This window comes from Neolamprologus multifasciatus, chromosome 23 (assembly GCF_963576455.1).
Source record: "Neolamprologus multifasciatus chromosome 23, fNeoMul1.2, whole genome shotgun sequence".
Classification (NCBI taxonomy): Eukaryota; Metazoa; Chordata; class Actinopteri; order Cichliformes; family Cichlidae; genus Neolamprologus; species Neolamprologus multifasciatus.
Window position 1 is genome coordinate 23,601,972 of NC_140460.1, and position 9,051 is coordinate 23,611,022.

The 9,051-nt window shown below is 39.6% G+C and overlaps 1 pseudogene across 1 annotated transcript; it reads right to left on the reverse strand.

Moving 5' to 3' along the window:
- Positions 1 to 5,811: 5,811 nt before the first annotated feature.
- LOC146491611 (leucine-rich repeat-containing protein 3 pseudogene) lies at positions 5,812 to 8,418 on the reverse strand (annotated as a pseudogene). Its single transcript, XR_014872309.1, has 2 exons — positions 8,136 to 8,418; positions 5,812 to 7,175 (listed from the first exon to the last, which is right to left on the reverse strand). The product of XR_014872309.1 is annotated as a leucine-rich repeat-containing protein 3 pseudogene (transcript).
- Between the last annotated feature and the right edge of the window lie 633 nt (positions 8,419 to 9,051).

Below are 9,051 nucleotides of genomic sequence, written 5' to 3' on the forward strand. Positions count from 1 at the left end.
TGCTGCAATGGGCTGCAAAGAGATGTACATAAATGAAAGCCCACACACCTCAGTGAACTGAAGAATGAGACAAAATTCCTCCACTTATAAAGTTGCATAAAAACTCAATTTTCACAGGACTGTGTCTGCAGGGAGTGTTTGATGCTTGTGAGAATAACAAAAGAGTATTGCACTTTGATTTTCAGGTTGTTAACATTTGAAAGTATGAGTGTCTTTGATTTTTGGTTGTTTTGATGTGAACTGTCTAAATGAACCAGAAGGAAAATAGATTCAAAGCTGTCATTTTCCATTTCCCCTCAAAAATCCCCACACACTTAAAAATCCTTGTAAAAAAAAGAGTAAAAATCACTTTGCAGGGGCAGTTTAAACTTAAAATTTAAGTTTGCCTCCTTAAATTTTATACGAACTTCCGCAACGGCACAAAAGGCACTCTGTGATCCCTAATTTTTTGCTTCCAAAATCTGCTTAAAAACAGCTAAAATTACTTTGTAAGACATAGTGTCAAAGAAATGGAAGTGTGACAGTCAACTGATGAAGACTTCATTATAAGGGGACTTTTTATTTAGTCTTATTTTCTTATTTTGTGGAGAAAAATCTACATATTTCAGTTCACTGGAGGCTTGTTTAGATTCTACTGATAACAGACTTAAACAGCAAAGCAAAGGGAAAAAAGGTCTAAAAATTCACGAGTGTCGGCAAAGAAGAAACAGCAGAGAGAAGACAAACAGATAATTTTATTGACTTTCTCCTGTCTGAGGTGATATTTTTAGAATTTAACAAACAAAGAAAGCTATTAATCGACACAGTGCGCCTCTCAGATGTCAACAAAAGCTGTTTTCTGCTGCGGTACTGAGCATTTCTCTCCATTTGGCTAGAGCGTTTACACAGCTCTAATGAAGTGCCATTCTTAAAGTTAGCGAGACACACTGACCTCAGCTGTATCCAGATAATTAATAATATTCGCTTCAATATGATGTACACTGCAGCCCTCGGGACTTGTAAGACAAAGTAATGTGGATCGTAATTAAAGTCCTGACTGTGTGACAGAAGGGATAGGTCGAGGTTTAGAGACTACAAGGTCAGCGATAGATATTAAGCAAAAAAAAAAAAAGAAAGTTAAATGCACTTTTCTAAGGGCTGGATATGGTACAAAAGTCTTGAGCCGCCCTCGTTTCTTTCTATTTAGCTTCCAAGCAGCCAGATTTTCTTCTTGAGCAATAGTTCTCCAGGATTTCTGAAGGTCTTTGAAAGTGTTTCTTTGGACATTGGCTGTTTTTTCACTCACTTTCAGTCCAGTCCTTGTGCCTGATCATTTTCAAAGGAATGTAATGTTTGTTAAGCCAATTAACACTGATGTATGAATCATTTAAGCATCAAAAAAGATTTCACCTTAACACTGAAAAATGTTTCAGTGGAAAGGTGGCGGGCAAGAAACTCTTCTTAAGGAAAGGAAACAGGGAGAAAAGCCTGAGATATGAAAATTACACAAGAACTAGAGTGAAAATCAGTGATAACGGGGCTGATGGAGGGATGAATCTAAATCATCGTCGGTATGTACAGAGAAGGTCAGTAAAGTCATAACTGGATAGAAAATCACACAGTGGAACACTATCAGTCATGGATTGGCCTCCCCAGAGCCCGGACCTCAACATTATTGAAGCAGTGTGGGATCATGTTGACAGAGAACAGAACAAAAGGCAGAAACATCCAAAGAAGAGCTTTAAATGTCCTTCAAGAAGCCTGGAGAACTATTCCTGAAGACTACTGTAATGAACCACGGCAGACCCGATGACATATTTATGCTTTTAAGCATCTCTTTATTAACACAGTTGCTTATAAACACACGAACAGCCACAGCTCTCCCACTGCCAACCGCACACATCACCAACCACAACCAACAGCAATGACATGATAGGACCCCGTTCAGTGTTTTATAGTGATGGGTCGTTCGCGAACGAAATGGCTCTTAGAGCCGACTCTTTGAAGTGAACGACGCGAGCCGGCTCCTTATTGGGAGCCGTGAGGTTTTTTTTTCTTTCTCTCACCCTCTCTCTCGCCCTTTTTTCCGCTAAACTCGCGCGCGGCCTGTACCGGCAGAGGGGGGAGGGGCGTTAGTTACACTCGCAGTAGCACAGGATCAGAGCCAGAGAGAAAGAGAGCGAGGGACAACAACGTCACATTAGAAAGGTATAGTAATCATCCACTATTTTCAGTTGCAGATGATAAAGGATTCAGAAATCATGCAGGCCCATGTAAGGTTCTTTTGATTTGGAAGGAAAAATAAGCGCAGACAGAGTCCTAGGGGGTGTCCAAAAAAGTGATTTATTAAACACACACTTATTATACAGTGCGGGAAGCCGGTCTTCGATCTTCGTCTGTTACAGAAAGCTTTATAGCCATTATGACGTCAGAACAATTCCTGAAAGTCACCTTCTCAGAACAACAACCCTTTCCCAGACTTGAAACCAGATGTTTCCCATCATCGGTGTTTGGGAACATAACAATTGTGTAACACGAGTGTGCCGTTGTGTAAGATTGTAGGTCCAGGCCAACGAAAGTTCAGCGTCCTCATCTGACTTACTGTGGACCCACCACTATGCTGGTGCTATGCATGATAGAGCATTGTATCTAGAATGTGTTTTATTCTGCGTGCTCCGGCAGATTTACTAAATGATAAATGATACATGATAATATTGGTGATAACCTGATGATAAGTGATACAGACTAATGAAGTAATGATGAAATAATGACCGTGAATGTGAATAATAACATAGTGACAGTAAAATAACATTCCTTGACGTGACACCCATATGACAGAGAATGTGCATCTTCTTTTTGTTTTAATATTTTAATTTATATTTAATTGTGTTGTGGTTTGCAGTGTTTTGTGTTGTTTCACGTTAAATTTGTTTAAAAGGAAAAAGCTGAAAATTTAAATAGTTAAAGGTTTGAAATGTAAATAGTTGTTCTTTGTATTATATGATTTATTTATTACATTTTATGTGGAGTGAATAAATAAAGTATATTTATGGTGGACCTTAGAGACAAAGCACGTACAAACTCCAAAACACGTAAAAACTCCAAAACGCGTAAAAACTCAGATGCACTTACAAACCCCGAAGCATGTACAAACTCCAAAACACGTAAAAACTCAGAAGCACGTACAAACTCAGAATCACGTACAAAAGACAACAGAAGTGCTCCAGGATGCTGGGCGCAGTGTTGAGCTTTTGTTACCTAGTGGCTACACAAGCCAGGAAGTATCAACAACCGGATTTGGTGTGTGGTAGTAACAGGTAAATGAATTTTTTTTTTAATTATTTGAATAAATATGAGTGCTTGTCTATAAATACACAAACAATACACACATGCTTTCAATTGTGTAATTTAAGTGATCTGGGTAGCTCTGTTTTGGAAGTTCAGTTCATGCTAGAAATGTGTTTTGGAGTTTGTAAGTGCTTTTTGGAGTTTGTATATGCTTTAGAGTTTGTATGTGCTTTGTCTCTAGGGGCCATATATAAACATATATAAATAAAACCACTTTTTTTACATTAGTAATTCCTTTTCTGCATAATTTTATATTATTGTTAATGATCAAATAATTAAAGCAACAAAACAACCTGAAGAGCCGGTTCGGAGCCGGCTCTTTTTAGTGAGCCGAGCCGAAAGAGCCGGATCTCTATAAGAAAGCTGCCTAAGACAGATCAGACTGTGCTAAAGAATAAAAGTGGTCACACCAAATTTTGACTTTCAGGCTCATTAGGATAGTTGATACTTGTTGATAATTGTTTTTGCTGGCCAATAAACTGTTACACCCATTTTCCATTTTCCTTCAAAAATTTGAAGATATATTAAGAGGGTGGCTCAAGACTTTTGCACAGTTTGATAGAAACCACATGAATCGCGTAAACGACTATATAGCGGATAAATGGATCACTACACTGTGGATACTGAAGCACCCTCCACAATGGCTCATTAGATTTATGAACTTGAGCCGTTAGTAGGATGAAACTATTTCTGGGTTTTAAGACATTAATATTCAGCTTCATCTAGATCTATGCAGCTGAAGATATATGACTTCCATATTTGGAGCCAGGGGTATTTTTCATCGTAAAATCTGTACGAACAGATAACAGGATCTCACTGTGAGGAATGTGTTATGCCTGCAGATTGTTTGAGCAGATTGGCGGAGAGCTTTCAACAACTCCCTTGAAACTGAGTAGGGAATACTTTCAGGTGTGACTACCGACAAATTGCTACCCTGTCAGTGCACAATGTCTCTCAGTTACGATCTACCCTTTGATTATTACTCGTTACTTAAAATAAATAAATAAATGAATAGAACAACACACATAACGGGTGAAATCAGAGCTAGCTATGTCCATATTTTCTGGTTGATTTCTGTCCAACTATTTTTAATGAGCATCAACTTGTACACAAAAAAAGGTCATATATTGAAAAAAAATTGGTTTTATGTTAAGTCTAAATAAAATAATTATTCCAGTAAAAACCAGTGTGTGTGTCAACAGGCATGAAATTTGTGTGATGCAATCCAAATTAATAGATGAAAACAAACAAAAACACATGTAATCAGGTTCTTGCCTTATTTGTCACCACTTCTTTTTCTGCAAGTGCTACAAGTCAAGCCGATCCTAATTGGTGTGAATTCCACAGTCAAGTAGTTGGAAGCTTTAGGTGTAAAAACCTGTGGGTGGGGTCCACTTTGGTTAAGCTGCTTTCAGATGTCAGGCGCAGCAGGAAGAGACTGAGGAAATTAAAAAACAACAACCATGCCCCCACCGTGCAGGGGAAGTGCAGATTCAATGAGCCTACATGTTGACAACAGATTAAATCCTGTCGATGTCGAGTTTGTTTAAAGGGGACCTGTTATTCTTTCACTTATATCCTGCAATATACACTGTTACACTTGTAAATGCTCATAATAAACATGGTTAAAATTTCAAGTAAATCACTCAGAATACAATCAAGGAATCCTTATGTACAAAATGCTCAGACTTCAGACTGCTCTAAATACTCAATTTTGGACTGTTTTTTCTACTTGTTACTCTGAAAGATGTCATACAAAGCCAATATCCCTATTATATAGCACCAAATTATGACAACGCTCACCTCAAGGCGCTTTATATTGTAAGGTTAAGAACCTATAATAATACAGAGAAAGCCACAACAATCCAATGACCCATGTGAGCAAGCACTTGGCGATAGCGGGGAGGAAAATCTCCCTTTTAGCCGGAAGAATCCTTGAGCCAAATTGGTTGTGGCCGACTAGACTTTCCAGAATCTGAAATTTGATGAAACATTTTATGTGTGCAGTTTAGTTAAGCAAAAATAGAGAAAGAGACGATCAGTTCAGTTCTCAAACTGAACTTTGTTTTTGTGGCAGGAATTTATCATATTTCTTCTTCCAAAAGTAACAAACTTATTACCATTTGAAGCAAAACGAGGGCTCAAGTGTGAAATGTAATTCTGGGCTGCCAAGCCACCTTAAATTGACAGTGCAGGGGTGTCACAGGGGTTCCTACAGCCATCAAATCCCCTCTACAACACCTATATCCTTTATGCATTGTATCATTAAGCATACATCATCTTAACATTAAGAGGGAAACATATATCAGTTTTAACAGAGATTAACAGCTACTACAGCTAATTTCTGCGCTGTTGCCCCTAAAGGTCCCCCTGCTTCTTCTTTTTTTTAAAAAATGCATTAAAGAAAATCAAACTTGGATATTTTTCTGTGAAGCCATAGGAATCGGCCATTTGTCGAGGAGCTCATTTCTGTTTCACACTTGGTGTGATATGCAAACTTTTGAGGTGTGTTAAGCACATGGTTGGAGTGAGAAATAATGATCTGACATCTTTTGTTATTAAAGAAGTAAAATATCTGAGTCTGAGCTGTGTCTTTCTTTTTGTTTAAAGCCTGCACTTGATGATGACAGCAACATTTTAAAACCTCCTCCTTAAATCTTTGTGCCTTCACGCCTGTCACTTCTCAGTATTGCTCGCTGTAAACATATTCATCGCCTCTCTGTCATTTGTATTCATCGCTGCACTTTGATCCATATTCATCCTAAAACACGCTGCTCACTGTGTCGTAGTCCTTGCTCATGTGAGAAGTGCTGGGCAGTGATTTGAGGTACTCCATGTGCCTTCTGGCGTCCTCCTGATTGTGTTTGATGTAGTAAATGATGTAAGCTGTCACCATGGAGAACCAGCAGAACATGGCCACAAACATGGCTACGTCAGTCGTCTTGTGGTGGAAGTTGCAAAAGTTGATCCCCGAGTCCAGGACCTGGATCACCGGCTGTCCCACGTACTCCTCCTGCTCTGACGTGAAACAGCTGACCTCATTCACCGTCTCGGGGTCGAGCCTCAGCTCCCTCAGTGTCTCCTGCAGCGAGCACTCGCAGTGCCAGGGGTTCTGGGAGAGGCGGATTCGGGCGTGCAGCTTGGTGAAGGTGTCCCTGGGGAGGCCGCTCAGATGGTTGTTTGAAAGATCCAAGGTCCGCAGGACTTCGGAAACCCCCTGAAAGGCACCGACCTCCACGCTCTCCAAGACATTGTAAGATAGATCCAGCTCCCTGAGGCGGTGAAGGTCAGCGAAGGCTCCTTTCGGGACGTGTCGGATCTGGTTCGACGAGAGCAGGAGAACCACAGTGTCCTTGGGTAAGTTCGGCGGGATGCTTTCCAGGTTGCGCGAAGTGCACTGCACCACCATGCCGTTCCTCTCTGTGCAGTGGCAGAGCTTAGGGCAGGAATAGGCGGTCATTATCAAAGAGAAGAGAAGTGTTCCCACAAAGAAAAGAGAACTAAAAGAAGAAGGGTTTATGGATGACCTGCACCTTTGAGAGGCCCCCATTAGCCAGCGTTAGGACTGAAATCAGTGCTGCTGGTGTGAGGGTGTGTTGCTTTAGAGGCATGAAATACATTCAAGCAAATGATGTGGCTTCAGTTTCATTCTCAACATTCGCTTGAACATCGTTTATTCCAACAGTCAACTGATCCATCTCAAAAGAAGGCAAACGTTTGAAAGTTTGCATTCTTGCTAAATGAGATTTCACAGTGAGGTATGGATGATGTAACCCAGAGACAGTACATGGTGGGAAATGTAGTCCAGGGTGGGAGGGACACCTCTTCTCCGCCCGGCTGCAAGAAACCTGCGAGAAAAAAGATGACAGTGAAACACAGCCTCTTTCCAGGAAAAGTAAATAAATAAATAAAATCCTCCCCCTCTTCTCCGACTCCTTCCTCCTTGGAGGGGGAAGTCGGTAAAGTTCAAGATTATCATAATAATACAAGGTTTTCTATAGCATGGATCTCTCAACTCAAAATCTGTCCCAGCGAGAAAATGACAAGTCATTAAACAGGGTGTGGGCTCATCAATATGCATCAGATGAACTTTGAAAAACAGTGATTTGTGATTAAATAAGAAGCTGCCTGTAGTCTATAAGGTTAGCAGTGATGTATGTGAGCATCGAAGGTCAGGATGCAAATTAAAACCACTGTATTCAGGGCGGCCGACGACAAGGTGCAGACTGAGTGATAAGCAGCTTTTTGATCAAGACTGTGAGTCTCAAACAAGCTGCTGTGTAATGGCTTCTGAATGATGTTCATACGATAAGCTAATGTTTCAGAAACTGTGGTGCCCTTTTGGAAATTACAGGGATATTAACGTGGGTGTAGCAGAGATAAGGATGCAGGAAATAAAAAAGGATATTACAGGTGTAGATGTTATTAAATGGGAGCATAATTCGGAGATAAACTCTCATAAGTTTCAGCTAATTGAGTTTAAATTTCCTTTAAAGCATCTACCTTCTATTTTTGTTCTTTATTTGATATTTTACACGATAAAGTAGATTCTAAATGTAAAACTTCATTAATTTGTTAATGTAAAAAGTATCTGATTAACTGATATATTAATTAACAATTACAACAATAAATGCCCAACAATAAATAGGAATACCATAGAAACACTTTTGCATACATTATTATTTCTATTCATGATAAAGTAATCTTATACTGATCAATACAGGCAGAAAAAAACAAACATTTTTTTTTCCTATTTTGATCTCATTTGGCTTAACTATTTTAAAATAAATTTGGAGTTGGCAACTTACCTGACAGCTTACTCTGTCCTGCTGGGATCACTGTGTCTTAAACAGACCGGAGAAACATCCAGGAGTAAATTACCGCCTCATCCTCTACAAACAAACAGACGTCTCCGCTCAGAGTCCAGCTGAGAAAAAGCAGCTGCTTAAAGAGTCCAGCTGTTTAGTCAGGATCTCCTGTCGGTGGATCTTTGCAGCAGCAGCAGCAGCAGCAGCAGCAGCGGTGAGTCTGTGTGTCTGTGTGTGTGTGTGTGCAGAGATGGAGAGGTGAGGTAGCATCGCTGCAGCACTTGGAAGACTCCGGGAAAACGTACACAACACAGAAAGTTTTTTGGCTTGTTTCTCAGAGAGCTGTGTCCGTGTGCAGTAGCACTGTATATTACCGGTTTATAGGCTAAAGACACTAAAGTTGATAATCATTTCATGGTAGATTCTAGCATTTTTTAAATATGGAAGAAAAAAAATCTTTCTAATCTTTAAGTAGAAATTTTGAGGGGTTCCGCCTACAGTGATAGAAAAACGTGTTTTCTTGTTTTCTTCCAACTCAAAGGGATTAGAAAATAAATTAATTTAGAATATATATGTCCCAAAATTGCTCAAATGTAGTTACTCATCTAAAAACAAGGAACAGAGGAAGGAAAACTATTGTAGTAACTGGCCACTTTATTAGGGAAACTTGCTCATGTGTAGTTTATGATGTAAAGCTGTGAGTTTGTAAGTTAACGCTCACTGATCACTTTAGTACATACAGCTATTCGTGTATAGCTGAAGGGTTAGCTCAGATTATTAAATAGAGGGTTCAATCCACACGCTGGTCAAAAAGTTGCAGTGAAAGACTTGCTTGCTCTTCTCTTTTCTTGGTTAAATATTTGCAATTAGTGAATCACACTCACTGGCCACTTTATTAGATACACCACGGCCCATG